The sequence below is a fragment of the Pseudophryne corroboree genome, chromosome 11 (assembly GCF_028390025.1).
Source record: "Pseudophryne corroboree isolate aPseCor3 chromosome 11, aPseCor3.hap2, whole genome shotgun sequence".
NCBI lineage: Eukaryota > Metazoa > Chordata > Amphibia > Anura > Myobatrachidae > Pseudophryne > Pseudophryne corroboree.
The window spans coordinates 148501641-148518039 of NC_086454.1; the positions used below are offsets into that span (position 1 = coordinate 148501641).

The 16399-nt window shown below is 46.1% G+C and overlaps 1 pseudogene; it reads right to left on the reverse strand.

The window, feature by feature from the left end:
* Positions 1-13849: 13849 nt before the first annotated feature.
* On the reverse strand, positions 13850-13969 carry LOC134971286 (5S ribosomal RNA; annotated as a pseudogene).
* Between the last annotated feature and the right edge of the window lie 2430 nt (positions 13970-16399).

Here is a 16399-nt window from a genome sequence, read left to right on the forward strand (position 1 = left end):
GCCCGTCCACTGACAAATACCTTGTAAAAATCACCAATTTTACCAGAACAATATATGGAAAAAACAAAGAGTGGTATTAATCTATGTCCAGGGCGCATAAAAATCTAAAGAAAAAAGGTAATGACACTTAAAACATCCCTTGTAAATGAATGTGTGGAATCTTCTCCAATTTGTGCAGGCCTGAAGATTCTTTCATTCAGATCTTCTCTTTATAAGTGACTCCCCATTCATATCGAGGTGAAAGAGAAATAAAAGAGAAAATATGTGTAGCACCGTTTTTCAACAGTCAGATTCAGATGTTCATACAATGAAGTTATAAGGGCGTACCCCACTCACACAGAAACAAGTAAGTGGGTTCCCATAAAGGTATCTTTATTACTGTGATTTTCAGTCCCCTCCGATTGGGTTCACGTGATGGAGCGTACCCAAATATCACATTAAATGTGGGGGCTGTAAACACGTAAGGGTAACTTCTTAGGCAATCTCAATGCATACCCTGACTTACACGGAGCAAAGATAAGACATTCATATAACGGTATCTTTATATAGACAGAAATCCTCAGGTGCGTACCCCAACTCACTCAAATAAAGATGGTTCGACTCCCATTCAAGTACCAGCTTGCGGGGAGGATTGCTGGGACTTGTAGTTCTGCTACAAAAAAACAATATTCTTTTATTTGACACAAGGCTATCAGCCCCCCATCCGCAGCCCTTGGATGGGGGGGGACAGCCTCAGGCTTCACCCCTGGCCCTTGGGTGGCTGGAGGGGGGACCCCTTGATTTAAGGGGTCCCCACTCCTCCAGGGTATCCCGGCCAGGGGTGACTAGTTAGTGATTTAATGCCACGGCCGCAGGGACTGATATAAAAGTGTCCCCCGGCTGTGGCATTATCTCTCTGACTAGTGGAGCCCGGTGCTGGTGTTAAAAATACGGAGGACCCCTACGCTTTTTGTCCCCCATATTTTTTGCACCAGGACCGGACGCAGAGCCCGGTGCTGGTTATAAAAATACGGGGGATCCCCTGTCAATTTCCCCCCGTATTTTTACAACCAGGACCGGCTCAAAGAGCCCGAGGCTGGTTATGCTTAGGAGGGGGGACCCCACGCAATTTTTTTCTGGGTTTTTTAAACACTTTTGTGCCGTCCAAAAAGTCGAATCCAGGACGCACACTATCCGTCAATTGGTCCGTTTTTCGACAGCGGGACTGTCGAATCCGTTTTTTATTGAATATGTCGAATTCGGGTCTCGGCCGGAGGGTATGTGACTGTCGAATTGTGTCCAATTTAAAAACGGTCGAATTCCAGCCGGGATTCGACCCCAATTGCATATACCCCATAATGAATAAGATGCCTAACAATTTGCATATATGAAAATGACTTTGCAACTTAGCCTGTGATTGCAGATGATCTAGTGTATGCTCTGTCTACCTGCTTGGCTGACATATAAGATTGAGTGAATAGTGATTGGGATATGGTTGGTGTAATAAGCAAGAAAATATATCTTTCTAAATAATTATATAGTTTCCTAAATTCTAAAGGTGTATCATATAATGTGCTAATAACATTTAATTTTATTTCCTTTTAACTTCTCCTTGATGCTGGACATCCCCACTATCTGGAAAGTCTTGGGGGGAGGGTGCTGCTGCCATGGCCCATGGCTAGACCTTACACCTCTGGTGCTGCCCAAGTGGGGCCACTAGTACAATTTTTTTCCAGGGCCGCTTTTTGTTCCCAATCCGTCCCTGGCGGTCAGAGGCAACATTTGTGAAGATCTGCTGCGCGCTCTTCCTGCTCCGCCGCTATCTGTTGCTGCGCTGTGCGGCTCCTGTCAAACTGTATGACAGGTAGCTGCAGACCAGCAGAATCAAGGCACCTCAGCTGAGCGCAGATCGGATCCCCCGACAATGCTGCTGCTGCTGTTGACAAAAAAAGTTTCTCTTCTGCTACAGCAGCTATAGTTGCTGAAGCCCCACCCCCTAGCTCAAGCCCCGCCCCTTCCACGGGCCGCGACTGTCCTCCATCTTCTCCCGGGAACCACCAAGTAGAGCATGGTGGCTACTCAGTGCTTGAGTCTGCAGACACTGCGGAGGGCTGTGCAGTGAGACACTAAGGTACTGGGGGTCCTAGGAAATGTCCTGTAGAAGTGAGCCAGAGCCAGTGCTGGTAAGTGGTCTCCTTGGAGCACTTATTGCATAAGTTATTGTGGGTGAGAAGGATGTGGGTAATACTGTGGCTGCTGGGGATGGGGGCAGTACTCTGGCTGGGGAGAATGGGAGTGGTGCTCTCTGGCTGTGGAGGATGGGGGCAGTACTCTGGCTGGGGAGAATGGGAGTGGTGCTCTCTGGCTGTGGAGGATGGGGGCAGTACTCTGGCTGGGGAGAATGGGAGTGGTGCTCTCTGGCTGTGGAGGATGGGGGCAGTACTCTGGCTGGGGAGGATGGGAGTGGTGTTCACTGGCTGGGGAGGATGGGGACAGTACTCTGGTTGGGGAGGATGGGAGTGGTGCTTACTGGGTGGAGAGGATGGAAGTACTGCTGAGGATGAGGGCAGTACTCTCTGGGGCGGAGGGAGGTAGTACTTTAGCTGAGAGGTGGGGAGGATAGGGGGGTAGTGCCAGAGCCGTTTCTTGTGGCGAGCGAGGCGTGCATTCACACGGGGCGCCCGCTACAGCTCTAGGTTGCTTTGTTTGTGCTCCTCGTCCTCACGGTCATTACTATTCCGCTCAGGGGCAGCGTTTTGTGCAATGATGCATTTGCGTCATGACGCAAACGCGTCATTACACGAAACTCCGTCCCCAAGCCGAGTACTGATGACAGGGAGGAGGGGAGCCGGGGTGACGGCGGCAGAGGCGGGCCGAGCGAAGAGCGGGCAGCGGGATGGAAGAAGACCTCTGGCCGGCGGATGCCGCTGCAGTGCAAACGTAAGTATAACTTTTTTTCTCTCTCTCACTCTTTCTTTGTAGCAGGGGACTCTGCCTGCTATAATGTGTAAAATGGGGACTCTTGCCTGCCGTAACGTGTAAAATGGGGACTCTTGCCTGCCGTAACGTGTAAAATGGGGACACTTGCCTGTCGTAGTGTGTAAAGTGAGGACTCTTGGCTGCCGTAATGTGTAAAGTGGGGACTCTTGCCTACCGCAATGTGTAAAATGGGCACTCTTGCCTGCCGTAATGCGTAAAATGGGGACTTTTGCCTGCCGTAATGCGTAAAATGGGGACTCTTGCCTGCCGTACTGTGTAAAATGGGGACTCTTGCCTGCCGTAATGTGTAAAATGGGGACTCTTGCCTGCCGTAATGTGTAAAATGGGGACTCTTGCCTGCCGTAATGTGTAAAATGGGGACTCTTGCCTGCCGTAATGTGTAAAGTTGGGACACTTGCATGCCGTAATGTGTAAAATGGGGATTTAATGTATCAAGGGCATTGCAGTGTGTGGCATAATATGGTGCAGGGGGCATTATTGTGTGGGGCTTAATATGGTAGAATTTTTTTTTTCCTGTGGTGGCCTTGATCCGTTGGTGCAGGGTCAAAAACTGGGGTGTAAGCTAGCCATTTATAGACGAGGCCACGCCCATTCTAATTATGGCAATGTCCATTTAAACGAGGCTACGCCCCTTGCATAGTTTTTATTTTTATATCTATGGGGCATATATATATTTTTATATCAATGGGGGGGGTAGGCACATTTTTAAATCTCGCACTGGGAGCCAAAGAAACAGCCTTGGGTAGTGGTCTCTGGGTGGGGTCCGTACACTCTGTATGAGAGTTGGGGGCGTGGGGGTATTACTCTTTGGCTTGGGGGGATGGAGGTAGTACTTTGGCTAAGAGCTGGAGAGGATGGGAGCAGTGCACTCTGGGTGAGAGCTGGGGCGGATGGAGGTCATATTCCTGGTGATAGCTGGGCCAGATGGTGGTAGTACTGTGGTTGAGAGCTGTGGAGGAGAGGGTAGGTACTCTGGCTTGGGAGGATGGGGGTAGTACACGGTGGATTGGGAGGATAAGGTTAGTACATTCTGGCTGGGGAGAATGGGGGTACTACTTTGGCTGAGATGTGTGGCGGATGCGGGTAGTGATTTCTGGATGAGAGGTGGGGAGGATAGGGGTCATACACTCTGGATGAGAGCTAGGGAGGATGGGGGAAGCACTCTCTGGTTTAGAGATGAGAAGCATAGTGTAGGTATTTTACTTGGAGAAGATGGTGGTCATACTCTTGGGAACTGGGCCTGGTGATGGTAGAACTCCCTGGGTGAGAGCTGGAATAGATTGGGGTAGTACTTTCTGGATGAGAGCTGGGACCAAATGGTATGGCTGGAAAGTATGGGGTTAGTAATCAATGGGTGAGAGCTGGGCCTGATGAGCATAATACTCTCTAGGTGAGAGCTTCGGAGGATATAATAGGTACTCTCTCGGTGAGAGCTGGGTCTGATGGGGGTAGTACTCTATGGATGAGAGCTGAGGTGGTTGTGGCTACAGTGGGTATCTGAACGCTGGGGCAAATGTGGATACTCTGTAACTTAATGTTGGCTAGGTTTGGTCGGGATCGGGACTACATTCCCAGATTTGGTGCTGTGTAATTCAAATAATTCTGCAATCTCCTCTCCAATATACATCTAGCTGGGTGCCATCCAAAAACAGCATGTAGCAAAATAAACAAATTGACATCACTCACAGCATATACCTGAGAATATTTTTTTGGGATGTATATGCTGTGAGTGCTGCCATATTTATTATTTATTTTTTCTTTCTTCCGTCTCTCTCTTCAGTGAGGCAGGAATGTGCTCCTGTCAGTGAGACGGGGATGTGCTGCTGTCAGTGAGGCAGGAATGTGCCCCTGTCAGTGAGGAGGGGATGTGCCCCTGTCAGCGAGGCAGGAATGTGCTCCTGTCAGTGAGGCGGGGATGTGCTCCTGTCAGTGAAGTGGGATGTGCTCCTGTCAGTGAAGCAGGGATGTGCTCTTGTCAGTGAGGCAGGAATGTGCTGCTGTCAGTGATGCGGGGATGTGCTGCTGTCAGTGAGGCGGGGGATGTGCTGCTGTCAGTGAGGCGGGGGATGTGCTGCTGTCAGTGAGGCGGGGGATGTGCTGCTGTCAGTGAGGCGGGGGATGTGCTGCTGTCAGTGAGGCAGTGATGTGCTGGTGTCATGTTGACCCCCCCCCCCTCACTTGTTTGCAGTAGCAGGCCCCTTGTGGTATGTGATTGATATTGTATTGCATGCCAATAAGCGGTGATAGACACGCCCAACAGGCAGTGCTAGACACGCCCAATGGGCAGTGCTAGACACGCCCCTCCGTTGGTGCACCCCCTAATAAAATGTTCTGCGCACGCCTATGGTTGTGTATAAAAGGACCATTGTTGCCTGGCCGGTCAGAAGACTCTAAACGCTATCTGTATGACCAGCGGAGGACCGGATTCGGGTTGCGCTTGCGAATATTCTCACGTACGTACATTCTCTGTAGCCATTATTTCTGTTTAGATTTACTTGTTAGCCTGTAGTGTATAAACTGTATTGTTTTAGCTTTTTGGAATCAATCCACGGAGGCCCTGTGGTTTCAACTACAAACAGTGTTGTGTTTTCACTTTCCTGCATGGGCTTTAAAGTAGTTTAACCTGTGTAAGGTGTATAAGCATTGATAAGGTGTACGCACTGCGGATACTTTGTATCGCCAGCGCTACTTAAGGTTTAAAGGTATAACATCGTTGCAGTACTTTGCTGCTAAAGGTTCAAAGTATAAGCATATCATTACATTGTATCATTAACAAGGTTTAAAGGTTATCAATTGTGTGTGCGCTCGCTGTGTGTACTCCGTACACTCAGCTCAGCGTGCGTACGCCAAGTGCGTACCACGTGCAGGACTCTGTACGCAAATAGCGTACAAAGTGCGTAGCATGTGCACGTAGTCTAGCGGCCATAGCGGCTCAACGGTAATAGTGTACAAAGGGGTAGAGCTTTGCGGTCTAAGATAATACCGACATTATCAATTGGGAGCTCATCCGGTTCCTTCTCATACCCGCAGCCTAGCAGAGTTTTGGCAGACTTTATCTATCAGCAAAGGGCGGAGTATCCCCTGTAGCCTTCTCTTGGTCAGGGGATATAATAAGTGCTGATTAGATAAGCGTCTGCCCTGCATGGTTTGAAGGGATGCTGGAGGGATCCATAAGGTAAGAATGCAAAAGCTATTTTTCTTTTTAAAATCTGTAAATTTCTGTTTTGGCGCCAAATGCGCACGCAACACACGCATACATCTGTATTTTGTACTTTGCATATCTGCTCACACCGTTGCCATAATCACTGATTACTAGGTTTATTTTGACCTGTACTGGAAAATTTGTTGCTATTTAGTTAACATATAGAGTTAATATTTAAGGGAGTAAGTGCAAAACGCACACGCAGCCTGGCCTAGTTGTAAAGGTTAATACAGTGGAAACTGTGTGTAGCGTTAAGTAAGTGATTATAGTTAAATATCGCTTACATTTATAGAAGTGTGGGATTTGTAGTACTGCGGACGTACGGCCTTTGTACACGTGTCTCGGACAGCGTTCGGAACTGCGTACGCAACGTAAAGGCGTACACACGTGGCGTGTTTACGCAACGTGCGTACAGGTACGCCCACTTAATACAAATCACACAATACCATTGTTTCAGTTTAGGCGATACGGTAGCCACGCGATAATAGCACAAATTTGTTCAGTTTCCAATATTTAGTTTAAAAGAACCTTCTCTTACTGTGTCACCTCTGGGACTAGGCTGTTTTATCTGAATGAAAGTTAATTTTCTGTACAGAAAAATCAAAGTGTATATGAGTGAACGAGCGTGAGTGTGCAAATAAAGGTTTTGTGAACCCAGAATTCGGGATCCCGTAGGAGACCACATCAGGTGAGTGGACACTTGGTGGCGTGGGAGTGGCTTTCTCACGTTAACAGTGTTTAAGGTATAAAGGAGCAATTAGTATAACAGCAGACCAAGAGGTCAGCGAAGTCAGAAATCCGCTGACTAAGTCAAGCGAAGCTCTGAATACCGTGGCCTGAAAAAGGTCAGCGGTGAGAGCGCAGCCCCGGGGGTTTGTGTAGTACCCATATAGGCCCGTTCAAATACGCTCCGGCTGAGGTTTCGCAGCCTGAAAAACGATTCCATTGGTCGTATAGCGGATAAGTAACAGTTACTTATTCGCCGTACGATTGTACCGCGCATTAGTGTGTGCAATAGTTAGTTCAACTTGATACCCATTACGCCATTTGCGTAAAATCGCGGAATCATAGACGCTAATTGTACACGCAACGTGATTTGTGTAACAGTTTTTTATTTTAAGGGAGTTTCGCTGGTCACTCAGGAAATCTCCAATGACTGATATTTACTGGGAAGGGTAAGTCACTCCCACACACTCTCAGTAAATAGAGGTTACGTAGGGCCCTAGGTTGGGTACGACCAGCGCTGAGGACAGTGTGTAGGTGTATTGGCCAATGTGGGCGTGAGTGGGTGAGAGCGCTCTGAGAACTTTCACCGTCGCCTTACCACTGAGTAATTTGGTTTCAGTAGGAATTAGCTGAGAAGGCAATACCTGCAAAGAATGGGGGCCAGTTGCTCAAGTAAGGGACAATCAACCAGGGTTCAGGTTTATATTCCGCGGCCCAAAGGGTCGGCGAGGTACATAATGTGTGAGAAATATGGATCACACGCAGAGGTCTTACGCAATGAATGGGAACGTATGACTGCGGAAGATAGGGAACCGTTCCCTAGGGTAGGCAGTTTTAGTCCTGAGATGTTGCAAAATTTAAGGAGAAGGATATGTCTAATAAAATCCAGAAAACAAAGGATTAGACATTATGATTGTTTACATTTATGGCAACAGGAGGGTGATATGCAAAGGGGATTAGCTCAAGCGGCTGGTTCCAACCCTAGCAGGAAACTGATAGCAACTGCACCACCACCACCGTACATTACAGGAGAGAAAGTGGCTACAGAGAATGGCATACTAATATATGATAAGAGTGAACTTAATAAATGTATTAATACTAACCCGTGCAAGTTGTATCCCATCTTAAAACTTCCCTCAGGACTGCGACCAAGAAGATGAGCCCACCACGATATCGGCACTCTCTCTAGCAGCCACCATACAAGACACCCAAGTGGGCACGGCCCAACCAGTAAGAGCAGTAGCAAAGGCCCCTAGCAGAGGGACAGGTGAGGTCGTGTCCACAGGTAAGTACGGTACAGTACATTATGCAGAGACAATTGCACCTCACATTGTAGAAGCAACCCAGAATGATGTAATTGAACTGAATCCTGTCAGGGTGATCGCAGTCCCCAATGGGAAGACTGACGCTCTGGGAATCACTCCCGTCAGGAACATTGCTATGCATTGCCCCTGGTCCCGGACAGAATTGAGGACAATTATGTCTGAATTTCCCGATCCCAGGAAGGATCTAGCCGCATGTCAGAGGTTTATTAGAGAACTAGGTAACGCCACCGAACCCAATAACAAAGATTGGCGGACAGTGCTACGGGCATGTTTGCCCTCTAATATTGACCCTGTGACATTCATTGCTGACTGTTAATTAGACGCAGAGGTACCTCTCACTGATGAATACAATCCGGAGAACGTAAAACAGATCAATCTGCAGTTAGGAGTATATTTCCCAACTGTTGTCAAGTGGAATAAAATCTTCTCCATTAGACAAAAAGAAGGTGAAACGGCTTCTGACTATTTCCATCGAGCACTGCAGGAAATGGCTAGATACACTGGGGTCGCCGACATTAAGAATAATGTGCATCATAGGGAGGTAGCGGTGTCCGTATTAATGGACGGCTTAAAGGAAACGTTGAGAACAAGGGTACAAACCACTCAACCAAGTTGGAGAGGTATCTCGGTGGCTGCATTAAGAGAGTCCGCTATTGAGCATGATCAGAACATCATTAGGCACAGGGAGTCACAGGGGGATAAGCTGATGACAGTAAGTATAAAAGCCCTGACAACGAAGCCACATCAGCCTAAACCCCAGACCCCTGATGGTAAGTCGTATGTGGTAACATGTTATAAATGTCAGAGGGAAGGACATTACGCACGGAACTGTAATTTTAGAGACCCACATAAGGTATATCGACCCCCTAGACCAGAACATGACTCACAGTATGACACACGTAATTGGGATCAGGGATAACATATGAAAAATTCTGGGCCACACCTGTAGTCTGCAGCCAGTGAAGTTGATTGCTAGCCTTGGAAATGAACCCGAGGTCACAGTTAATGTAGCTGGTAGATCATTCCTTGTAGATGCAGGGGTGGCCAGGTAAACTCTGTGATCTATCTTTAAAGTTTCCTTCTCATCTCTGACATTCACCGACAGAACTACCGCTCAAACGTCACATGTCTACTCAGTCTTTTCAGAGGTCTGCCCAGCCCCAGTATATCTCACCAGCATCATTGTGCCTGGCCATGCACAGAGGGTGGAGAGTGGAAATACTGGTGAAAGGAGACTGTGCAGAGATACCGATAGACATGATGGTGTGACAGCCTGGTGGTGAACGCAAATCTGACAAATTTTCTTTTTATTATTCTCTCTCTCTTTTTATTTTTTCATGTTCCACGGATGGTGTACTTCACATAACAGTTAAACACATGGTAATACAAGATTTATGTTCCCTACAGAAAGGTCGCTGACTCGGAGAGAACATCGTATCACTGGAGTGTCTGTTCCGGGAAGGTTGAGACGGCACCTGAGCACTGAGAACAATAAGACCAGAGGCGGTTGTCGCACCAGTTTTTCTTTTTCCCTTTTATTATTTTCTCCACCTCCCATCACCCTCCTTTCCTCCCCCCCTTCTCATTCTTTTCCTCTTCCCTTAACAAGATGGACTTACCCCAAGAGACTGCATTCCGGGTTTTCCTGTTGACCCTGTTGTTGACCAGAGCAGTCTATTTCGGTGAGAGCACCATAGAGGTCGAGAAAGGATCTGGAATGGGTTCTGATGACAAGGACGGATTTGTAGAATTCCAAGAGCAACACATCCATCGAGCAAAGGCGAGTATCAGAAAACGATCTGGTAGTCAAGAAACTAGGAGGCACTGTGAAGGGTTGTTGGCTGAGGAAAATTGTATTTGTAGAAACTGTGAAAACATAGTTGAGGACGGGTGCATCCAGAGATGTCAGTCCAGCCTTAATATCAACATGGACCGTCATCCATTGAGTGACTATCACTCATTAGTGGGTAAGGTTTTAAACCAAACAGAATGCTGGGTGTGCTCACAAGTACCTCAAGGTCAGAGCAAGTCAGGACTAGTACCGTATCCCTTAACAATAGATGAGGTACTTGAATTAAGGGGTGGGAGACCGGTGGACAAGAAATTTAATATTTCTAGGCCCCCTAGTTTGAAGCTCCACCAATATCATGTGGATAGATCCTTAGTATGTTTCAACATTTCCAATCCCCGAAAGCCGGGAAATTGGGAAGTGACATGGAATAACCAAACCATGGCATTTTCACACAGAGCCGATAGAATGCCCGTAGACTCAGAACTTATACGCCAAATAGCCGACGGTGGAAGATATTTTCGGTACAGGTATACTCTAGGAAGTAGGACCATGCGGGTTGGAGAAGTATCACCAGGGTACTGTGCGCATATCATACAGCCTGATACGTGTACGGAACAGATGAGAGAGTTAGGGATAGGATTTTTCACTTGGAAGGTTTGCAATATGGTGATGTCATATTCTGTCCCATATGTTCTCCCCGATGATGCATATTTCATATGCGGGAGGAAGGCGTATAAGTGGCTTGCCCCAAACTCAGAGGGATTGTGTTACATTGGAAGAGTGTTGCCAGAAGTAATGACCATAATGTCACACACCAGAGGCGGCGTTCGCCGCGCTTACCCCTGCGTGTCTGCTGGTCGCTGTTGCGGCTTCTGCCTTCGGTGGGCCACGGGCTCCGGCGTCTGGTTGGCGCGGCTACCGGCGGCTCTCCGGGGCATGGGCGCCGCCATGACACCCGGCGTCGCGTGGACGGGGGGCGGGTGACGTCATCAGACTGCTCTGCCAATCCAAGGCTGGCGGGAGATTCAAAGTCAGACGCCAGACAGAGCTTCAGTGCCTGAGTATCGTCTTCCCTGACGTAGATGCCAGTGCTCCTGTTTCCGGCAAGGATTCCTGCAGTCGTACCCCAGTGCCTCCAGCATTTCCAGCTGCCAGTTCACTGCTCCAGCTTCGGTGTATTCAGCGGCCGGAAACCTTCCTGCGTTCCAGTCATCCGTGCTCCTAGGAATCAGCGTCTCAGTCTCCGTTCCCAAGTTCTACAGATCCACAGCGTCAGAAACCCCTGCACTTCAATTCCTCACTTCATCAGCGTCTCAGTCTCCGTTCCCAAGTTCTACAGATCCACAGCGTCTAAAAACCCGTGCACTCTAATTCCTCACATCCACAGCGTCTCAGTCTCCATTCACAAGGTCTACAAATTCAAAGCGTCTAAAACCCCTGCACTTCAGTTTCTCACATCATCAGCGTCTCTGTCACCATTTACAAGTTCTTCAACCATCCGTGCTAATAATCATCACTCATAAGGTCCACAGGTTATCAGTGACTTTCAACATCACTCACAGTTCTTCAATTACCAGCATCCCCATTACTGCTCACTTAACCCTCCATTGGGTCTGGACTTTCCCTTAATTTATTTCGTTGACATTTGACTTTAAGTTGTTCTCTTTCGCAATAAAGCTCTTTCTTATTTCATCAAATTCCACTGTCAGCGTCCTGTATGAGGAGATCCTATATCAGGCCCTCCCTTCTCCAACTCAGTCGTGGTTCCTCTTCCCAACCATCGGAAGAATCCCCGAGTTCACAACACTCTCAGTCTAGGCCAGTGACAGTATACTCAGGCCACATGGACCCGGGGAATCGGAACCCAGAAGCAAGCGCCATGCAGGACCTAGTTTCCCGAGTGCAGAGTCAGGAGGCAGCACAGAATCAGGTGATGCATTATCTCCAGGAGTTGTCTCTGGCAATGTCTCCTCCTTGTCTGGAACCAGGTCACGCCTTCAGCTTCCCACTCCTCCTCGTTATAATGGGAATCCAAAGAATTGCCGTGGATTCCTTAATCAGTGTGAGGTACATTTCGAACTCCTCTCACACAACTTCCCTACTGATCGGTCTAAAGTGGCATATATTATCTCATTACTTGAAGGTTCAGCGTTGGAGTGGGTGTCACCGTTGTGGGAGCGTTCTGATCCGTTAGTTTACAGTTATACCAACTTCCTGGCCTCTTTCCGAAGGATCTTTGACGAGCCTGGCAGGACGACTGCTGCCTTAGCTGACTTGCTCCGAGTTCGACAAGGCTCTCGTACTGTGGGACAGTATGTAATTCACTTTCAAACTATAGCTTCTGAACTGAGCTGGAATAATGATGCCCTTTTTGGAACGGGCTCTCGGATCGTTTTAAAGACGAATTGATTACTAGAGATTTGCCAGATTCCTTGGAACAGTTGATCTCACTCTGTGTAAAGGTGGATCTTCGTATGCAGGAACGAGCTGGTGAACGTAGTCGGTCTGACCGGTCGAGGCTCCGATCTCTTCCTTCTAAGCAGACAGTTAATTCCAGTCCAGACGAACCCATGCAGATTAATCGGTCTCGGCTATCCCCAGAAGAGCGTCAACGTCGGCGTGAGGGTAGACTTTGCCTCTACTGTGGAGCCGCGGATCATTTCCTCAAGTCTTGCAAGTCTCGCCCGGGAAACGGGCAGTCCTAGCCTGTTCCGGAGAAGTCAAGCTAGGAGTAGTTTCTCAATCTTCTCCTGCAGTGGATTGTTTACTTACAGTGTCTTTGTTTTCTAAATCAGATGTCAAAACCGTTAAGGCTCTGTTGGACTCAGGAGCTGCGGGGTATTTTATTTCCCTTTCCTGCGCCCAGAGTTTGGGCTTGAAGTTACAGTCGGTCGAACGACCTATTAATGGACCTATTAATGGTGTCCAAATTCCTAATGCTTTGATTACAAGTCAGACTATGCCAATTAAGCTGCAAGTGGGAGCTTTGCACCAAGAACAACTGAAGTTCCTTGTGATTCAGGAGATGTCTCACGCTCTCGTCCTTGGTCTTGCCTGGCTCAAGCTTCACAACCCTCATGTCGACTGGAGGTCGACTCAGATAATTTCTTGTAGTCCTTTCTGTCACTCGAATTGTCTTACTCCTGTCTTCCCACTTCGTGCATCAGCTAAATCGGACGTGGAGTCTATTCCAGAGGCTTACCGAGAATTTACAGATGTCTTCTCGGAACAGGCGGCCGATAAATTACCTCCGCATAGACCCTGGGACTGTCCTATTGAGCTTATTGCGGGGAAAATGCCACCTCGAGGTCGTACCTATCCTTTGTCAGTTCCTGAGACACAAGCCATGTCAGAATATATCAAGTCTAATCTGCAGAAGGGATTCATCCGTCCCTCCACTTCCCCAGCGGGAGCAGGCTTCTTCTTCGTGAAAAAAAAAGATGGAGGCCTGAGGCCATGTATCGATTAAAAAGAGAAGAAAAAATGACCTTGGTTGGGAGCACTCATTCCCGGAGAGTTACTTGCAGATATGATGTCTGTGTGAATAATAATGTGATAATGAAGTCATTAAAACATAACTTTTAATAGTTTATATGTAATAAAAGGCTAGGTACACTAATTGAAATCACTAAGAAAAAATAATAAATAAAAAAACCACAAGATACCCAATTTAATGATGAGATGGCTTTAAACTTTCTAAGCCATACATAAAGTAAAATCTGCGAATATATTTGATGGATTATTACTGTGATAATTCAGTGTCTAGCAAGCAAATGCCCATCCCTCCGTGGGTTCAAATGCAATCACCAATTAAATACCACTGTAGACCTACAACACCTGGTATTCCTAAGTGGTCTCCCACTAAAGTACTGACCAGGCCCAACACTGTATTGCCTCCAAGATCAAAACGGGGTTGGGCATACCCAGTGTGGTATGGTAGTAGGTAACGTGTGGAAAAGGGCAGTGAGTGTAGCTTTTATATATGGGATGTGTGTTGTTGTGCCTGTTTAGCCACATGCATTTCTCCTTATTAGATAATTTTGTTGACCGTCATTGCACCAGTTTAGTGACCCAGACACATGGGTATGCAGAGGTTAAATCATATGGTCAACAAAGGTTGATAACATGAGCCTCTGTTATTCCTGTTCGTGGCGTGAGGCAGAGCAAAAAGAATAGCCTATTATAATTTAAGGCATGTGTGAAGAGCAAACACAAAATTCTAATGAACCAAGTGTCTGTTAATGCAGATTGAATCTGCCCGTCAGGAAAACATTATTGAATGATATTTTCTGATACACCAACATTAATAAAGAAATCATCCATACTTAATTGTTGGGTAGGATACTTAATTTGTATCGAAGGTGGAAAGATTGGCTAAAAATGGCACACAGATAAATAAATAAATGTGCTTCAAGGAGATATATATTTGCTGCAATTAGTTAGACAATGCAACCAAAAACACTCACATACCAGCAGCTGATATAACAGAATACAATTGTTGCCATGGATTTGACATAAGCTGATACTTAGAAGCCAAAGGTAATTTTTGAAGAAGAAAAAACACACATCGTTGCAACTACCTCTGCCCTGCACTGTGTTATAAGTATATACTTAACTTACATCTTTTGAGCATACAAAACAGCCTAAATAATTTACAGGCAAAAATTGATGGCTAAAAGCCACAGATAATAGTGCAGTTAGTCATAGATAGCACCTATGGTGAATTATTATGTGCTTCACAAAGCAAATTGCTGCTAACTTACGTGTATAAAACATGAAAAGCAGCTTAGGCGATTATCAAACAAAAAATTAGCAGCTAAATACCACGGGTGGCGGTGTGAATGGAAATACACAACACCTGCAGTTGATAATTCTAGGCATATACTTGCTCCTCAAAACCAGCGAGACAACATTTGCCCAAATGAGCGTTTGACTTTACAGTAATGATGGGGACAGTGAGCAGGGGGGAAGGGGGAGAAAGGATACTTATTTGGCTGTGCGCCTCCCCGTCCCATCAATTGCCGCCGAGCCGCCTAAGTCCGAAGTCCGTGCGGTATGCAGACTGGCCGTCTCACCCGATCTCCTGTCCACCGTCGCTGGTCTGAGACCGGTCACGTGAGAGCGCTCTCTGTGACCCTCAAACACGTACCCAACGTACGTTTCGCAGTCGGCTTGTTCACGGGTAGCGTGAGCATTATGGCGCTGGTAACAGCAATATATTGGGGAATACCACCAATAGCGGCTGTAGTAGCTAAATTAGTACAGCGGAATTATATGTTTGATAATGCCGTGCCTGACGCTAGGGAAACCTGGGCTTAATGAAGAGACCCATATGTTCTGGTTAATTAAATTGGAGCTAACAGCTTACAGCTTAAACATAATGAGAATATGCCGTTTACAGGGAGCAAAAACATGCTTGGAAGGGAATAGATCTAATGATTGGAAAGGGTTTGTTATATACATTGAAAATGACCTATGACCATGTTGTAAATATATGTCGATTCCAGGATGAGAACCGAAAATAAAAACACAACAAAGACAAAGGCACCATAGTATCTCTATCAAAAAAATATTAATCATAATCGGTGATTTGAAATATATAATGAATAAAAGGTTGAGAAATTAGTTAATCAATTAATTGAAGTAGCGATGTAGGAAGATACCAGTGATTACTTAATTAAAGAATGCGTGTTAAACTACGAGAACCACTTGCTAATTTTTGTACTGATTGCTTATGATACTGAAGGATATTTAAATAGGATAATTGCATAAAGGAGTTTTGTAACGTTTGATAAGAGGGAAATTTTTATGCAAAAAGGTTATTCCTACTCTTTTCTGAGCACGAAATAGAGAGAAAGAGAAAAGAGATTGAAATTATGAAACGATAGAGGAAATTGCAGAGTGTGAGGAAATAGGTGATAATATACAGTAATGATGATTGAATTATATTGTGATGACTAAGTGAATAAATTTGTGATAAAAATGTAGGAACTGAGTGAATAGGAGGAAAAATGAGAAAGAAAAAGAATAGAGTATGCTGAGTGTACATGAAATCAGTGAGTGTGTGCATAAAGCATGCTGATGTAAGTCCTAAGCATGTATAAATATAATCAGATGAAATTGTGTGATGTAAAATACAAATGAAAGTGATTAAAAACCTCATCAAACCAAAGTGAAAAAAAATGGATTATAGTGTGGAATAAAAAAACAAGTGATGCCTGAATGTAGTGAATAGACATGCATATTGGTAAGAAGGAAAAGAGGAAAATTATATATTGACTGAAATCTGAGAAATATATGCATAATCAAATTGGGAGGAAGGCACCAAAATTCATTGTTTCATTTAGTCCCTGCGGATGCAGAGAATCTAATTTG